General features: G+C 36.2%; 1 long non-coding RNA gene and 1 pseudogene across 1 annotated transcript in view; both read right to left on the reverse strand.

Annotated features, from left to right (window-relative positions):
• Nucleotides 1–19,586, reverse strand: part of LOC149895543 (uncharacterized) — a 208,525-nt gene that overhangs the window by 133,233 nt on the left and 55,706 nt on the right. The window lies entirely within an intron of this gene.
• Nucleotides 2,163–3,287, reverse strand: LOC149895546 (uncharacterized; annotated as a pseudogene).

A 19,586-nucleotide genomic window follows, 5' to 3' on the forward strand; every position in this document is an offset into this window, starting at 1 on the left:
CTTCTAGACGATTCCTGTAACATAGAACTATGCACAGTATTATGCCAAAAAAACTTGTACAATTTATCGACAGTTATTTCTTCCCGTTCATTGAGCCGCAATTGTGAACATCAGCTTCACTGATATTGACTATGGTATGCCAAGCATAGTTATTCGTCTCCTTGACAATTTTTTCGATAAAGCTAAGATCTCCCATACGGCGGTGAACAGTTCGACAAGGTTTTTTTCATAGCTTGCATATTAGTCTGAAGTTCAGCGTTGTCAACAAAATGTAATAGTAGAAAGAGTAGGAGGAACCTGTTTTCACTCATTGTTTTCTAAATTCCGACATGCCTATTGTGCCTGTATTCAAATATTCATCAACTCTGCTTTATGAATATATATTTTATAAAGTGTCCAAATATTGTTTTGTACCTTCCTGCAAAAACAATTCTAATAAACATAACGAAAAAATGGTTTTTGTAGTGCCCAGTGCGTCCAAGCAAGACTGGTGTAAAGCAGTGGGTGTTCATTGCCCAAGCGTAGCATTTACATATGTGAAGATTATCCCAATGTTAACATTAGGTATTCTTTATTTAAAAACTCTTGACAAATCTTGCATATATTAATTATAATAATGGATCCAGTATTTGTGAATGAGTTTGGTTTGTTCGAAATGTGGATCAGCTACACAAAATAAGCCTTTTTCTTTTCAGCAGCAAACATCTGGAGCATAATTTGTGCTTTAAATTTTTCTTGGATTTCATTTTCTCTTATGTATTTTTCATCGCTTTTTCACTCATTGGACTTTCCACTTCAATGACAAAGTCGTTGCAAACGCCGTCTGGGGATACACCAATTATAAAATATTGTAAAATTTATCCCTGTTTCTCAATATGAATATTTAATTGTAATTCAAGCTATCACTAGTTTTCCAATGATTTGCCTCTTTTTATAGCTTGCGTCTCTGGCACTTTTTATCCTCCTAAATACTATTGACTAATGCACCATCTGTTTTGCATTTCACTGCCTCATATATTTTAGAACCAGTCACTCTTCCTTGACGCATTGCATGCCACAATTTAGAGTCAGTCTGTTATATTCTCTGATCTAGTTTTGATTAAAATAAAAAATAAGTAGGTAAAACTTTTAAAATGTTGTTAATTGGATTGAGCTTTCAACGCCAACATAAAAGGCCTTTGACTTGCAACACTTTTGCCGAACTGATCGGAGTAGTATTAGACTCAGAAGCACATGGTAAACGGCTGATAATGCTATAATACCTCGTGTGTTAAAGTTTTGAGACGAAATAAAAGTTCATATCTTTTGTAATATTTAAATTATAATTCTAAAATTTATACAACATATTAAGTGTGTAATCAATCACAAACAATAAAATGTAATTATTACTCAAAATGTCCACCCTTGTTTTTGATAGGCCCAGTATTGGACAATGTTCGCGTCGCAATTGCGAAGGCGGTCATTTAAAAAGTGAATTTTCCTACGGCTATACGCCTCTACCTTCAGATCATATTTCAGTATTCTGTTGAAATGAAATGAAATGAAAAAAATTATTTGCCAGAATTGTGGTTACAACGGTTTTACAATATACATATAAGAATTACGTCTGCACAATTCGCCAACAAACTGGCATACAAATATTTATGTGTAACTTGACACCATTATAATTATAGTATTATTTATATCTAAATACAATATATTTTTGTGTGTTGATTGATACGCGCGAAATTTCAGTCTGCAACAAAGCAAACAGTCGAGTGGGCAATACGTAAACCAAGCAATTTTCGTTTTCAAATATTTTATTAAACATTTTCAAACATATCGTCAATTTATTTTTATTTGTTGATTATAAATATATCCTCGTCTTTTCTGGGTTGCCTGGTAGAGATCGCTGCCAGCGATAAGGCCGCCTACTGTACATTGCTATATTATATTTTTAAGTTTGTAAAATGTATTCTATAAGGTGTACAATACAGTATTTTTCATTCATTCATTCATAAAGTTCATGTTTATTTCATAGGTTATTTTATTAAATTTATTATAAAATGTATGTGTTATTTGTTGGTTAGGTAATAATAGGATAAATGTAAATAAAAAACATTAATATAAATAAAAACTATATTCACAATGGGGCCACATCTTTCATAAAAACATCTCCCTTACTAGGATGGTTCCGTATCTGAATCACTCTTAAGCCATGCTACCATTTCTGCCTTCTTTGCTATTTGACGTCGGCGCTGCATCCTCTAATTTGTTATGATAAGGTGCATTATTATATATCTATCACTATCACCGATCTCGGTGGGAGATTCGGCAAAAGTTGTGTGCGTATCCATTTTTCATAATAATTATTATAGTTCATGTTATCATGGTAATCTCGTACCTGCTTTAAACATAAAAAGGCCGTGGGGTACAAATCCTGATTTGGATCCAGCATGTACAATGACGACACGTTGACCTTTTGATATCTTTTTTTTAAACCTTTAGTGCCACCATCACTCCATGCCTTCGAAGTGGTATGCGATGAATCGACATACGATTCGTCGGTGTAAACTATTGGTCTTCCTTCTGCACGATATTTCGTTATTTCACGCAAATATTAAATTCGCTTACTTCAAATATTTGTATGTTCAATTAATAATTTGCAATTGTCTTCAGTTTTTTTCCATTTAAATACTTTCATTTAATTCATTTATAATTCTCCTCAAACTCGTTGCGGATCCTTCTAATTAACTTCTTTTATTGTTTTTAAAAGTTGAGCAATTGTCGGCAACTCTTTCTGTGTTAAATGAAAATTGTGGATACACCTTTTGATGACATCTTGGTCAAAATTGTCGATTCCGGTTACCTTTTTTACCCCTTGCCTCTTTCCGGGTGCATGAAAAACTACTAATCAATCGGAACTTGGTTCATTAGCTACCGATATAATACGTCGTACAGTTCTTTCCGATACTCCTGTAGCGGCTGCAGTCCGTTTGAGTACTGCCTTCAAATCGTATTTAAGGCCTTCTTCAGCTTCTTTCTTCATAAATTTATAAACATCGTAGACCATTTTACGAGCCTGGCGTCGTAAAACATTACAACGTCCGGTAGGTATGTTTATAAACAAATAACAACGAGTAACAATAACAACAAGTAACAATAACTAAAAAGTATAACAACAAATTAACGAAACGATCAAATGAATTCTGAACGCGACAGTACTCTCAGCGCTCACAAGTGCGTGATTCGTGTACGGACGTAGCACTCACAAGAGGGTGATGGAATAACATGAGAATAGAGTTCATTTTGGCTAATTTTTTGGCCATATTTATTCCAGCAACATCAAACAAGTGGCAAAATACATAATTATAATAAATAACTTAATCCTTTGCATTGAAGGAGTTCGAACAAAACAATTCTATTATACCACCTATTGATTTTTCAACAATTAAGTATGCTCCATGTGTATTGAGAGACATTGAAATACTAAATGTTTGTTTCTTTTGTTCAATTATAATTAATGTTTTAAAGGTCTAGAAAATATTATGAAACAATAAATAATTTATTTGAAAGTCTCTTGACAATTGTATTATATTTTCAATATGATTGTCATTGATTATAAAATGTGAATATAATTACAGATTTCAAAGGAAATTTCAATTGCCAGGGGTAATATGGTGCATAGACTGCACCCTATTTAATTTAATCTAAAACAAACGCTCAAAAACATTGAAACATATAACACAGTAAATATTTTACTTAAGCTCTATAAAAAAAAAAATCACGCGGGATTGCTCGCGATTTGCCTCAACCTTTTGCGACTCCATTCGCAGTCGCTCCATTTCTCTTTCATGGAGGAGCTGCTCACGCTCCCTTTCCCGTTCATGGAGGAGTTTTTCCCGTTCCCTTTCCCGGAGCTTCTCTCGCGTTTCCTCCTTTGCAAGGCGTCTCTGTTCAACCGCCACAAATCTGTCGCTGCCCGGTCAAATGGCATTAAGCCGCGATTCCTTGTTCAAACAAACAAACAAACTCTTCAGCTTTGTAATATTAGTCTAGATTTTCAATTTAAGCTGTTTATTTGTTTTATTTATTTAATAAATTCATTTTACACAAGTTGAAATTGGCTTATATGTGATCTCTTTCAAAACAAATATAGATACTATTATTGGCCATGCAAGTTACAGAGGAAAAGGTGTAAAAGGTAAAGATGCTATAATATAATAGTACTAAGATTAAAGCCATGTTCTTGAATGCAAGCTTGACCAAGAACAGCAGTCTCTCCGAGTATGGCACAGACTCGGTCTTCCAAAACTGTTAGAGACAGCTTGCTGCTTGGGCCACCACCAGTACCTATGTGGTTGGAAATTATCATCTTCTTTTTTTTTAGTTTTTGTTGTCCAATCTGCCCAGACCTTTTGGTTTACGGGCAGTTTAAATAGCAATAGCAAACTAAATGAAGGGTGAAAAATTAAAATATACAGCTAGGTTAACAAGGTGCAAGTTCAAACTTACTTTCTTCCACTTATCTTGTGATTTATTTATCCCACCACCAACTGAATTTAATAAGACTGTCAGCCTTGCCCACATTTGGTCGGCTTTTACTCGACCCTGAAGTCCCCGCTGAGGTCGCGAGAGGTCAGTTTCAAAGGGACATAGGGACAGAGAAAGCGACTTTGTTTTATACTATGTAGTGATAATAGTATAAAATAGACGCTAAACAGAATGAGCGCTACCGGGTTTGATTCCTAGGTTATTTTGTATTTGTATATCTATACAGTATACAGGGTGTCCCACTGTTGGTATACTAAGCTCAAAGGAGGTTATAGTTTTTCATACGCTGAGTACGTAAAAAATACTTATAAAATTCCAAACGCATTTTTTTTTCAAATAGATGAATTTTTAAAACTCTATATTGTACACCCATAACAAGCAACCCGCCCAACTTTGCCACCCGCACGTGAGCTATCGTTTAAGATTATGTTTTCATAGACATAATGCTCACATTAGAGAAACGGTATATGCCGGCTGTGCTAAGCTAAAAAAGAAAACATGAATTTTCAGGAAAAATTTAACAAAATTTTTTTGGCGTAATTTTGTTGTTTAAGTATTTTTTACGTGATCAGTGTATGCAAAAGTACAAGTCCCTTCGCGCTTAGTATACCAATAGTGGGACACCCTGTATATGTTACAGTCAAAACCCTGAACCAGTCAATATCCTTATCTTATTCTTATCCTGATAAAATCAGTTAATAAGGATATTAACCGACGCCCTTAGTCAATAACCTTAATAACCGTCAATAAGGATATTGACTGGTTCAGGGTTTTGACTGTAGCATATACATATAATAAATCTGTAGAAGGGCCATGACACGATGGAGCGATCACTTACATAGGACAGCAGGCAAAAACTGGCGGCAAGAAACCAACAATAGGGCTAAGTGGCGTGCCATGGGTGAGACCTACGTCCAACAGTGGACGAACACAGGTTGAAAGAGAAATAGCAGGGGACTTCTAAATAATGAACTAGTGAATATCACAAGAGTGGTAATGTCCCTTTGTGAGCTCCATACCTATAACACACACCAACGAAGCACTAGGTAATTATCATCCCCGGATCTTCAATTTTCTTTAGGCGGGGCAAGAACTGATAAATGCCGCCCCGCCTACCTGCTTATGTTTATTTTTACCTTTATCATCCATATAATTTCAGCTATCAATATGTAGGATATATATTTAACAGGGTAGGGCTTAAAATAAAAATAAATATGCATAATAAAAATTAAAATCAAAATTGTTATTTAATTTGTTTATTGAAATTACAATTCCGCTCTTCTTGCTTTTTTTTCGGCAAATAAATATATAGCCTTGTTATAGCTTAATTTGTGTGCACTATGATTTTCTATCGCTAAGATTGCAAGACCCGATAAGCGTTCCTGGCTCATAGAAGATCGCAAATAATTTTTAATCAGTTTTAGTTTGCTAAAACTTCGCTTGCAGCTTGCGGACGTAGTAGGAAGCGTAGCGTAAATTCGCAGAGCAATACAAATATTAGGAAAAGCATCCTGCAAATCATGCGCATAGATCTGTTGCAAGAGATAAAAACTGTTAGCTTTTTCTATATCAACAAATAAAACCGGAGCTTGCTCTTTAAAGACATGAAGTTCTTGGCAGAATTCAACGGCACTTAAATCTCTCTCGTATTTTCGAGCCAAATCTGCTCCATAGTTTTGCAGTTCTTCATTTGACATTTTCAAAATGTTAGTACCATTAAGAAAAGCAAAATTCAAATTCAGCATGGTAGCACAATCAAATCTCTTTTTAATTTCGGATATGATTCGATCAAATACCATCATTATTTCTTTAGAAAAAAGTTGAACAGGTTGGAGTATTGGCAATTCGTCTTCACACATCTCGTCGAATTGTTTTTTACGTTTTGGAATTCGTATTAATGATTTCGTATTTTGAAAAAAACAATGAAATCATTAATACCAAGTTGGTATTAATGATTTCATTGTTTTTTTATAAGAATATTGAAGTAAATTTGGAATCATAACTGTATTTTTTTAATAGTACCTTTCCATGAATTCTATTAGAGCAGAAAATTGCTCCGGGCTGGCGCGCAGTAAATGCATAATGAACTAACAGTTCCAATAGGCATGACGAAAGATTTTGAAATTCTCTTCCATAATGTGTGTATACGTTTACTATACAAGAAAAACCCTATATTTCGGTAATATACTTAAATTTAACGAAGATTAAAGCCATTTTTCAAAAAATATTTAATATCTGTGCCAAAACAGCTCGCAGGTGTCATGGCGTAGGCGTGACGTCAAACTTTGGTAAATACGTAATTATTTGTACGCATTGCGAAGAAAATTACAAAAGTCTTTATTTAATATGTGTTATAGAAACGAATTACAAAGTTTATAAGTGGTGTGCAGTATTGCAGTGTGAATCCACATAAAAATAATGCTCAAAAATGTGTTAGTAATTATTTCAAGCGAAAAAATAATAATAAATTATTGTATAAAGTTGGCGCGGAGAATCCCGAACCATGTATTCGTGAATTCGCAATTATATTTCTGTTCTGAGTCGATAAAGCATACGTGAAACGATAGAAAATAAATAAAAATGCGTATTCTCAACATATTAGTGTGAGTTGTTTACTTATGCGTGACGTCACGCGTGTTTTAGTCAAAATGGCGAACTTCAGAATTTCAATGTTTTATTTTATTGATAATCTCATTAATCTTCATGTTTTTAAGATTTCTAAGTCGCTATATTTAATTTATTTATTATACATTTTCCCTTAAAAACACTAATACGATCATTTATGGATACTGTCGTCATGCCTATTTGCATGTATATCCTGGTAATGTACAGTTTGAATAACTTCATACCAAATTTGTGCCTCTTGCTTTTGTTATATTGTCTAAAAATGATGCGACCTCTGAAAGGCACTTGGCTTTAATCAATACAGATATCTTCCTTGCATACATATCTAAAAGAGGTCGTATTTTGTAAATTCTGTCAGACACATCAGCCGTATCATTATTCGTAAAGTGCAGTTTCTGCAAAAGTAATTCAAAACTATTTCGGCTCATAACAGATGCAGCAAAGGTTTGCCCAAAAACCCTGTCGGTAATATAAAGGTTTATTTTAGGTAGTTTAACTAGTCCCATATACAAGACTAGATTTCCGCCCGCGGCTTCGCCCGCGTTTGCAAAGGAAAACCCGCATAGTTCCCGTTCCCGTGGGATTTCCGGGATAAAAACTATCCTGTGTTAATCCAAGTTACCCTCTATATGTGTGCTAAATTTCATTGTAATCGGTTCAGTAGTTTTTACGTGAAAGAGTAACAAACATCCATACATCCTTACAAACTTTCGCCTTTATAATATATATTAGATATTAGATTAATCCGAAGAACCGTTTAATCTCAACTGTTGTGGATGGTTTCCAGTTATTTGAGCGAGACGAAGGCTTTTAGTAGGTTCTTGTTGCTCTGCAAACAAATGGGTTTGAATAACAATTTCGTCGAAAATTTCAACAGGAACCATCAAACTAAAATATTTTCCTGGAGCAGCATTTCGAAGTTGCGAAGCAAATGGCTGTCACATACCTGAAAATTAAAATGAAAAAATACAAAAAAAAATCTTATAATTAAAAGTTGTATGTACTCGTGTGTATACGGAAATAGGTATGGCTCGTTATGTCGCCAGTAGCTGGGGTAAGACACGCCCGCTCACGCTCGGGGCTGCTGCGTGACTGCCCTCCCCACTGCCCGCGAGCTCGAGACATCCGAAGGATAATGTATACAATACTCAAACACTACATCCCTTCCTTATTATATTTTTTATTTAACATAATCATTTACAAGAAACATATAAGATAGCTAATATTATGATTACTACAATCACACTGATTTAATTAGATATTCAATTAGCGGCCTTCTCTTCACTATCGTTTTCATCTCCGTTGTCTTCATCTCTATCGTGAGCTCTCTGGACTTCCCATTCACCAGGACGGTGTTGAATCCTTGACCTTCAAAATTATTGACCTTTAAATAAAATTAATTTGTTATAAAAGTTGCGTACTTTGCGGTGAGGTTGAGGTTATTGAGGTGGAAACCTCAGACATTTTTTTTGTTGCATAGTGCATCCTAACTTTTATATATTTTCCGTAAATGGATTTAATTACAGTGGATTTAGTGACAGTCTAAAAATAATTGATTTTTAAAATGATCACTTAATCTTGAAAAAAGATTTTCATTAAGGCATCTTTTGAGACATTCTTGAGAAATAAAATGAAGATAATTTTTCTTACTCACTTTTGACGGAAAATTTCAATTTGCTGACTGTGTGAAGAATGCAATCCAATCGTATGAAAGTACGTGGTTGTGAAGCACTGTGGGTTAATATACTCTTTTAAGTTTTTACCATTAAATGCAGTTGACATGGCATTTAATAGAGCTCGGGATCTATCAGAGACTGCTTGTTGTGGTAAAGTCACTTTGTTTGACCATTCAGAAAGCTAAAAAGAAATAAAGTTTGCGCTATGCTTCTCCGACAACATTTGATATACAGGAATGGTTGTCCCATCAAAATTATATAGAACTAGCGGTCCGCCCCGGCTTCGCCCGTGGTACATAATATTTACGTTTTTTCTACATAAGAACCATCCTCGTACTTCAAGGAATATAATAAAAAAAGAATTATCGAAATCGGTTCAGCCGTTCTCGAGTTATGCGCTTACCAACACATTTTGCGATTCATTTTTATATATAAGAAGATATCTTGTATAAATATAAATAAATCGACATCAGTGACACCGTCACCGGGTGAGTTAAGTTTGTGGCACTATAAGTTCTTTTTTCAATTGACTTACAACAAACCCTGCAATGTAAATAATAATTTGTTTCGAAAACTGGGTCAGTTTACTAGGATATGCTGGGATGTCTTTTCATAAAACTGTAATGCCAGTCTTTTCCAGCTAGATGTTTTACTCGGTCGAAATTGTGCGGAAGTTTGTTTTTCACTGCATATTGGTACGCGATTTGGCGAATTTTTTTATGGTTAAGCCATAATAGAGTTTACTACACTTTATGATGTAATCTACAAGTTGTGTTTCCTGCTCGTCTGTAAATAAAGGTTTTCGGCCAGACTTTGGCGGTTTTATAACAGCATTTTTAAGGTGATCAAATATGGTTGTTTTGGGAACATTGTAACATTCTGCTGCTTTACCGATAGAGAGTTTTTGGGTTTTGACATCATCTATAGCCTTTTTAAGATCACCAGAGACTATACTTTGTTTCGGTCTTCCTTTTATAATTACGAGGAACGAAAAAAAGGACGGGGTAATGCCGAACGTTCGAGATTGCCCAACATGGAGCGTTCGCTTTTGCCCCACTACATCAAAGACTATAAAATTTAAAGAAAAATAATTGGTTATATTTCTTTTGCCGATTGTGTAATTCTTATTCAACTGATATGAATAAGACTTTCCTATTAATATGTGATTATTCCACCAAATGGTGAATTACCCTTATCGTCCATTTCCTTGTTCTTCCCCTCATGGCATACTTGGAAATCACTCGATCCACCCCACCCATACATTGATTGTATTTTTTTATGACATGAGGTCTAGGTATTTCAATTGTAAATCTCTTGTCTTTCTTTGACCAACGACGACAGTTTTCGACGGGTTGTACCCCGTGAGCAGTAGATAAGAAGTGAATAGATTTATTATCAAACCACTTGATAAGTGATATCACTCCATCATTTCTTACAACTTGGTCATAAGAACCTCTTTCTGTTCTGAGCTCTGAATCTTTTTTCAGTCTTATTTTTTTAGGGATACGACTAGTCATAAGCGTACCTGAGGCTAAAATGCTACGATGTTTCAACAATACATCAAACAAAGTTGTTGAGGTGAAATAAATCGCTGAATAATCGGTGAATAAATCGCTGACATCCAGTTCGCGGCCGAAGTTTGTATTTACGTTACGTCATCATGTTCGACATTTTTATGTTTCAATGTGTGAGTGCAGAAGCTGGCTGTCTTGAGCAACACAATATTTTGTTAATTTGTTAACAAGAATCAGTCTAACTTTTTTGTTCGTCATTTCTACATATCGATTATTTTAAATTATAAGTTTTACTTACTTATAAGAAGATAATAAAAAAATTTAAACTTACCAATTGCATTTTTTTCCTTATTATTTTTTTCTGCAAAATTGGGTATCATTGATTCGCTTAAAAAAGCTCAATCATTACTGCGTTTTATTTTATCACTGTATTCTGGAGTTTTATAATTCCATACGCTAGTTTTACTCCTTATGAAAGGAAAAAATAAATCTGTATCGAAATCCATATTGTTTTGTAATTCCGAATGCAAGTAAAGTCTAAAAAATGACGACGCAACGCAACCGATACGTGCGTTCGGTTCTTTGACTGACTGCACACTAACTGTATGCAGTAGCGGTGGACAGCATGCGGCGACACTACCCGACTTCAGCCGACCGCGCGAAGTTGAACGCGCGACTGTATGCAGTTGATATTGACTTCACTCGACTGCAGCCGACTGCGTGCAGTTGATATCATGACAGCATGAAGTCGAACACACAACTGCTTGCAGTTATATATATCGACCGCGCGCAGTTGCTGCGATGCAGTCTGTCTGATGGCACCCTTAGTTGATTACGTTTAATTTAAATCTTGACCCCAGAAAACAAAATAAAACAATAAATAAGTAAACAATAACATTTATTACTTATTAAAACATTTTTAAATTTCATGTTCAACATGACCGCCCCTGTTTTGCACACATTTTCGCAGTCTTTTTCTCAGTCCACTTTTCACTACACCAGTTGTTAATTTGCCTCTTATTTGATTCGCCGCGTTAATTATTCTAGTTTGCAATTCTTGTACAGATAAGATTTGGTTGGGCTCACTGTACACCAGACTCTTCATGTGCCCCCATACATAAAAATCCGGGTTAGGTCCGGACTTCTCGGTGGCCAGGGTATAGGCCCACCTCGCCCAATCCATTTGTTCTGGTAATTTCTATCCAACCATTCTCTGACACCTCTCCTGTAATGCGCAGGGCAGCCATCATGTTGGAACCACATGTCTCGGCGCAGAGTGAGTGGCAAATCTTCTAGTAAAACATTGAGGTCTCCTCCCCATTTAAATTATCAGGAAGAAAATATGGGCCAATCAAATGACTGGAAATGATACCCATCCACACGTTCAAGCTGAATCGGTGTTGTGATCCCTTAACCCTCTTCTTGTTTGGATTCCCCTGTTCTTTAGGGGCCCAATGATGGACGTTTAATCCGTCCACAAGATTAAAAAAAAAGTCGGGTCTTCTACATCTGCATTCAACATAAATCAGCAGAAACCCAATCGTCTTACGGGATCATCTTGTTCAATATAATGTACAGGCGTGTAGTGGTATGGGTATAGGCCCGCAGAGTGAACGTTATACCACACTTTACGAGACTCCCAGTTAATCGGCAACAATATTTGTTGAGGTGGTTGGATCCAATCGGAATCGTTGCACTATTTCGGTGTCCTGTTCTTCGTCATCATCAATAATACGTGGCCTTCCTAAATCTGTCCGTCGCCTCGATACGGAGCCAGTTTCTCGAAGCCTATACATACAATATACATATTACTTTTAGATAGGTAATACATATTATGTCTACACATAACTATATAATATGTATATATCATTATCCCATGTGAAAATGTAGATGTAATAATAATGCAGATGAAAACTCGATTGTTTATTATTTTTTGTAAAATAAAATAAAAAAATAAATAAAGTAATGTTTATTTTCGTAAGTATTAACAGCTGATACGCACAACAAAATTGACTTGGACAGCTTACAAATACTTCGTCAAGAAATAAAATAGCCATATCATCCAGGTCTGGAAAATATTCTAAGTATTCCACTTCCATTTCTAGATCTTTATCGGATGAATATAAATAAATAAATAAATATTATAGGACATTATTACACAAATCGACCTAGTCCCACAGTAAGCTCAATTAAGGCTTGTGTTGTGGGTACTAGGCGACGATAAATATAATATTTAATAAATACATATACATATATAGATAAACACCCAGACCCAAGAACAAATAATTGAGTTCATCACACAAATATTTGCCCTGACCGGGGATCGAACCCGGGACCGTCGGCTCAGTAGGCAGTTACTTACCACTGCGCCAACCGCGTCGACAAAAATATGACGATAAATAAGTGTTTATAATAAAACGCTAAATAAGTATGCGACAGCCACAGATTGGAAAAAAAACCAAAAACTTTCTAATACTTTAATTAAATAAAAATTACAATGAAATATTATATCTAAAATTATTCTAATACATTCGACGATCGAATATAGAATGAATATTTTAATTAAATTAAAATAACATGAGTTGCCCAATTGAGGTCAGCCGTCGTCACATCCACAATACGCTGAAACTGCAACGTCGGCGATCTGCTTCAGTTAGGTATACGTAATTCCTCCCCCCTTGGAACGGCGACTATTTTAGACCTTCAGTGAAAATATCGCCGGAACATTTTCAGGGTTACCCGTTTTCCTTTCTGTCTCGGTTGCAGATGGTTGCTGGTGTTCTTTCCTTCGGTTACGTCTCTTTATGCGCTGTCTAGTCATATGTATGAGAGCCAATATGACCGCACACAGAAGTATTGAGTAGACAGGTATTGTTGTGTGATGGAGGATACCTGATTGTACGCTGTCAATGTGTAAAGGATGCTGGATTAGGATTTTATCTTGGGCGTGGTGTAATCCTCGCAGATCGATGGAGTTGAGATTGATGCGGGCTGCTGCAATCTTTTGGTTTCCAATATCATAGGATATGTTGATTAATTTGAGGGGTTGGCCTCTGATCTCATCGTTGTCGTTAGCAATGGTTAATTGTCCTGTCTTGAAACGACATCCGATAGGAACCGTGATGAGATAGCTTCCTTGAAGTGATGTGTGGCTTCTATTGTTGCAAGTGAGATGTACTTTAGTTTGCTGAGGGAATGATACTACGTAGTGCTGATCATCGAGTTTTTCCATGGCCTCCCGTAACAAATTTACAGTAGTGAGCTCGCAGGATTCCTGAAGGGTTCGGTTGATGATGAGTTCTTGGATGCAATCCGATTTGGTGCGAATCTGATGAACAATCGCTTTACCACAGAGATACCAGTTTTTTAACTTCGGGCATTCTGCCTCTATGTACATGAACGACAACTCGTTTGTTGCTATGAAAGGAAAGGGTGGTATAAGGGCTTGGGCGTGTTTATTAGGAACTATGGATAATCTATAAAAGTCATACTTATCTCTAGATACTATAGGAAACTTAAAAACGAAAACTATATTTCTATCGACATAATATGATGCCGGAATAATAACATCATAATATTCTCTAAGTTCTAAATCTAAAATCTGCTCTCTACCGTAAATTACTTTTAATCTACTAACTATTGATTCTAGTATATCTATATCTATCATTGAATGATGCGTGCTCGAAGCACGAATAAAAGCTAAACTATTTTCTATCCTAAGTAATTCTTGAGTTAGATCTTCTACATTTTCAGTTAACAATTCTAGAAGTTGAGCAAACTTGGCATATTTAACTAGACTTTCTTCTCTACGTACATCACTATTGATAATCAAGTTCAACGTAGTGTTAATTTTGATCTGGTTTTCTAAAATTTGGGATAACACACTACTATGCTTAGACATCCACTCCTTGTTAATACTAATATGATTATTAAATTCTTTAACTATTTCATTCTGATTGGTTTCTAACGTTTTAATAGCCCTATTATATGCTAAAGCATCAGTTTGATCTAAATTTCCTGTTATTCCTTTGATGATTGAACCTAATCCATCTACAAGACCTCTTTTAACGCGATTCGGTTCCAAAGATCGTAACTGCTTAAGAACTTTGTCAAGCTTGTTAGAAAGATATAATATCTGAATTTCATATATTGGAAAGGTGTCGTTTGTTAATCGGTCTTGGTAGCTTAGTAGTTGAGATTGCATTGAGTTGATATTACTCTCTACGTCAGTCAAGTTTACGTATTGAAGAAATGTATGATGGTGTGTCGTAAGTCTCATAAGTCCAAGGTTGTAGGGTAGTAACCCGGGTCCGTCATCCAGGTTCTCAAGTTTTATCTCTTGAGGTCGCGTCAATGGAAGTAGCGTCATTAGCAGAATCCTGTAACAAATTGGCCGCTTTAGGTATACGTTTCAACCTTGATTTTGCTACAGGGCCGCGTTTTTTCGACGTATATATATGAATGGGTAGATTAGCTAAAACTGTATCTTGTGTATAGCGAGGGGCAGTTTTTTGTCGACTAGCAAAGGGGTTCTTAATAAAGACCTGTTGTTGGGGTGCGTATTCTATCTCGGGTTCACGAGTCTTATTTCTATTATCCATTATATCGGTACGGTGAGCAAGGGATGAAGAGTTAATTATGTCATATACTTTTGTCATTTGGTCTCTGTGATTTTGGACGTACTGTTGTAATAATGTCTGTGTAAAGTCAATGTCCATGCAGTCTCTGGGGTCAAAATGTCCTGTTAGTAAGTCAAAGGGCCTACATCGTGTGAAACTATGTATACTACTATTATAAGCTATGATTGCATAGGGCATAAGATTAATAATAGGTTCTTCTTTACGTTGTAATTTAAGAAGCCTAAGGTGTTCAAGGATAGTCAAATGAAACCTTTCGATATTTCCATTATCGTTAGGAGAATGAGCTAATATTCTATGATGGTTGATCTTATGTAATCTCGTAAATTCCATAAACAGTTGGTTGGTGAACTCGGTCCCATTATCCGTTACGATGGTTAAAGGAATACCATGATGCGTGCAATAATGTAAGAGGGATTGTAATATACTAACAGCTGTTCCGTCACGTAAGTGGTAAGCTTGACCGTATTTAGTGAAAACGTCTATAAATGTTAAGTATTTCTCGCCTTCTGCTGTAAACAAGTCTATATGAACTATTTCAAACGGCTTGGTAGCTGGAGGTACAATGTTAAACTGAGGTCTAACGGGATGCCTATCATACTTTGCCTGTCCGCATAGTGTACATTCACTTATGAATTTTGTTATGTGTTCCTTCATCTTTGGCCAATAATACTTCCGGGATAAAGCCAAAAAAGATTCATTTATTCCTCTATGGTTGGTTTTTCCGTCATGGTAGTGGCGGATAATTTCCTGTTGACGAAGATAATCCTTAACATTTTCCAATTCCATTTTAACTAACACAAGATTCATGGATGAACTTCTAAATTTATCTTGTAGTATCGGGATAATCGAATACATTCCCAATGGAGGAGTAATTAACAGGGCGGTTTTTACCTTTGGATTTACGTATTCTTTGACGGCGTTGATTACGTCTTCCTCTAAATTAGATTCTGATAATTGAATACTAATGCGCGTGTGGGTATCAAATGGTTTAGTTACCTGAGGCCGCTTTTTAACATCATTCACGATAGTAAAGTGTACTTGTCTATTGAATTTATTGAGTGGTTCGTCTGTGATAGGGATTTCCAAAATTGGATTCTCATTACTAGTGTGAACAGTCTCAGTAGATGAATTAGCTTGAGCTCGTATGGTATCGGATGGATTTCCCATAATTGAATTAAGCTCGTCAATTTCATCTATCAAAGACATTACGTCTTTGGTATGAATTTCTACCCGGGAAAGAGCGTCAGCATTGGTGTTAATTTTACCTTTTTTATAAACTACTGTAAAATCGTACTCGCTCAGTTTAAGTCGCCATCTTGTAAGACGTGAATTCGGCTCTTTCAGATTCATCATCCATTGTAGTGGCTTGTGGTCGGTTATGATCTTGAACTTTCGACCAAATAGATAGGGTCTAAAGTATTTTGTAGCCCATACTATAGCAAGCAGTTCTTTTTCGATTGTGCTGTAGTTCAACTCACTTTCATTTAGGGTTCGCGATGCATAACACACGGGTTTATCTGACCCAATCGGACCCTGTGATAGGATGGCTCCAATAGCAACATTCGATGCATCCGTAGTTAGTACAAATTCCTTGGTAAAATCAGGATATTGCAGGATGGGGTCGTTAGTTAAGAGACTTTTGCATTTCTCAAAGCAATTTATGTATTCATTGTCGACACTGATTTTCCTCCCTTTCTTCAAACATTGAGTGAGTGGCTTAGTAGTGCGAGCGAAATCTGGAATAAATTTCCTATAATAACCAAGTAGGCCTAGGAATTGTTTTATTTCTTTAGGTGTCTTCGGGATGGGGTATTTTCTTATAGCCTCTATCTTGTCAGGATTTGGTTTGATTCCATCCTTACTGATGATGTGTCCAAGATAAGCTGTTTCAAGCTTCAGAAACTCGGATTTATCCATCTGAATTTTGAAGTTTGAATCTCTAAGTCTCTGAAAAACCTTTTCAAGATTAATCATGTGCTCCTGTAGGGATGTGCTGAACACTATTATATCATCGAGATACACTAGGCATATCTCGTTTTGTAGCCCTCTCAAGACGTTGTCCATTACTCGCTGAAATGTGGACGGAGAATTTTTGAGTCCCATAGGCATACGTAGAAATTCAAAATGACCGTGTTCAACATTAAATGCTGTCTTTTCTATGTCCTGTGGATCCATTTCCACTTGATAAAATCCACTCGCCAAATCAAGTGTGGTGAAGTACTGGCACTTCCCTAACTTATCCAGAACATCACTTATATTGGGAATAGGATATTTATCGTCTAGCGTTTTTTCGTTGACTTTTCGAAAATCAACCACAAGACGCCATTTCTGCTTACCAGATGCATCTATCTTCTTTGGTACTACCCAAATGGGTGAGCTCCATGCAGATTCAGATGGTCGTATTATACCCTGTTCCAACATTTTCTTGATCTGGTCCCTTACTTCCTGACGGTGTACGAATGGATATCGGTAGCTCTTTGTATGAACCGGCAATTCATCAGTAGTTCTTATTCGATGTTTAATTTTATTCGTAAAGGTAAGAGCTTCCCCTTCAATGTAAAAAACGTCAGAATAGCGAGAGCAAAGCTTAATAAGATTAGCTTTTTCCTCTTCGTTCAAGTGATCCGTTCGTAAACGTGAAATGACATCACGTGCGCGTGAGTTTAATTGTTGAGTACGCGTGCACTCAACATTAAATAATTCTGCGTGCGCTGGTGTATCTAATGAAAATATGATGTCATTTGGTGTAGGGTTCTCAATCTCCAAATAACCACGGTTATTCTTAATAGTAGTAATACATTCGTGAATTATGCAATTACAAAGTACTTGCTCCCTAACGAGTACATCGCCATCAATCGTATCTACGGGAATACGAATGATTTTAGAAGTTCCCGCTGGAATTATATCCTCGTATAAGTTCACGTTGCAAGAGTTGTACATCATAATAGGATTTGACGCAGAGCGAGTTAACAGTTTACCTTCTCTTAAATCAATTCGAGCTTCCCAACCGCTTAATAAATCTAAACCTATAAGTCCGTCGAAGTAGTCATGAAATCGATATATGAAAAGCTTCATACTATCAGGGTCATTAAACTCATCGAAACATGGTAAGGTTATTGAATAGTTATTCCTACTGGTCGCATGTATATTGGTTACTTCAAAAGGATCGAAATTGAGAGGATAATTTGCAAAATATTTCTCGACAGCTTCAGGGCTTATGAAGGATTGGTTAGCACCCGTATCAATAAGTAGTTTCAAAGGTGGGTTCCTAATCTGAATATATGGTAACTGTCTTTGCGTTTGAAGATTCAATTCTATCTTGGTTTTGGTGAATTCGAATCCTCCTGAAAATCCTGTTCGGTTTTACTAGGTCCTAAATGCGTTTGATAGTCGTCATGTGGTGGGTTGTTCACAGTAGTATCGTAATACGTCATGTCATAGGTGGGTTCATGAGTAAGTCCATTATCAGAGTAGTCATAATACTGCGTATAGTCAGGTTCTTGATAATAACCACCGTAACCGTAGTAAAAGTCGTTATAAGCCGCGGAGTCGTTCAAGTTAAGTTCACGGGATTTAAAATAATTGGATGGTGGTGGATTACCAAATTTACTCCAATCATGACCCGCGATCATCCTATTAGTCGGAGGCAATTCTTTAGGAGTGAATCGTTGTACCCCACTCATAGGCTGAGGGCCTTGTGTCTGTGGTGAACTATGGCGTGGTTGTAATCTAAATACATTACTTCGAGGATTATAGTTAGGTGGAGGTGCAGCGAACATTCTTTGAGTGTTAGTGGGCATACGATTTTGGTTAAATGGGTGTGTAGGAGGCCTAAACGGGCGTGGTGCCATAGGGGCCTAGGATGTGCCATTTCTAAATTGAATAAATTATCTAAAAATAAACTATTATCTAAATCTGTATCTCTATTGTTATCTACTACACGTTGGCGGGCCTGACGCGATTCAGGGTCCCGCGACCTAAAGGCTCTAGGGTGATAAATTTTGTGCTAAAGGATACACTTAGGAATAAAGGAAGCAACACGAGAATAATTCAAGTGTACTTACATATACTGCATTTTCTGGTTTCTCTCCGTGAATCGAAGTTTGGATTCCCCTGGGCTGTTGCAGAACTGTAGATTCGTGATATCCGATGCCGGTGCTTGAAAGCCCCCAAAGTAGCTTCTCGACGTATAGTTATATCGATGTAAGATAATTAGTCTTGAATACTACTTGCGGATATCCTACCGACTGCGCCAAATAAGTATGCGACAGCCACAGATTGGAAAAAAAACCAAAAACTTTCTAATACTTTAATTAAATAAAAATTACAATGAAATATTATATCTAAAATTATTCTAATACATTCGACGATCGAATATAGAATGAATATTTTAATTAAATTAAAATAACATGAGTTGCCCAATTGAGGTCAGCCGTCGTCACATCCACAATACGCTGAAACTGCAACGTCGGCGATCTGCTTCAGTTAGGTATACGTAATTCGCTCTTCCACTATTTCCAATAATATTTTGTGTCATATAATCGTTTTCGATTTTTCGGACGTGTTCACAGCATTTCAGCCATTGCTCTGGCCCAATT

Source organism: Colias eurytheme, chromosome 31 (assembly GCF_061535395.1).
Source record: "Colias eurytheme isolate Ceu_HAF_F1 chromosome 31, ilColEury1 Martin Lab GWU primary, whole genome shotgun sequence".
Taxonomy (NCBI): Eukaryota; Metazoa; Arthropoda; class Insecta; order Lepidoptera; family Pieridae; genus Colias; species Colias eurytheme.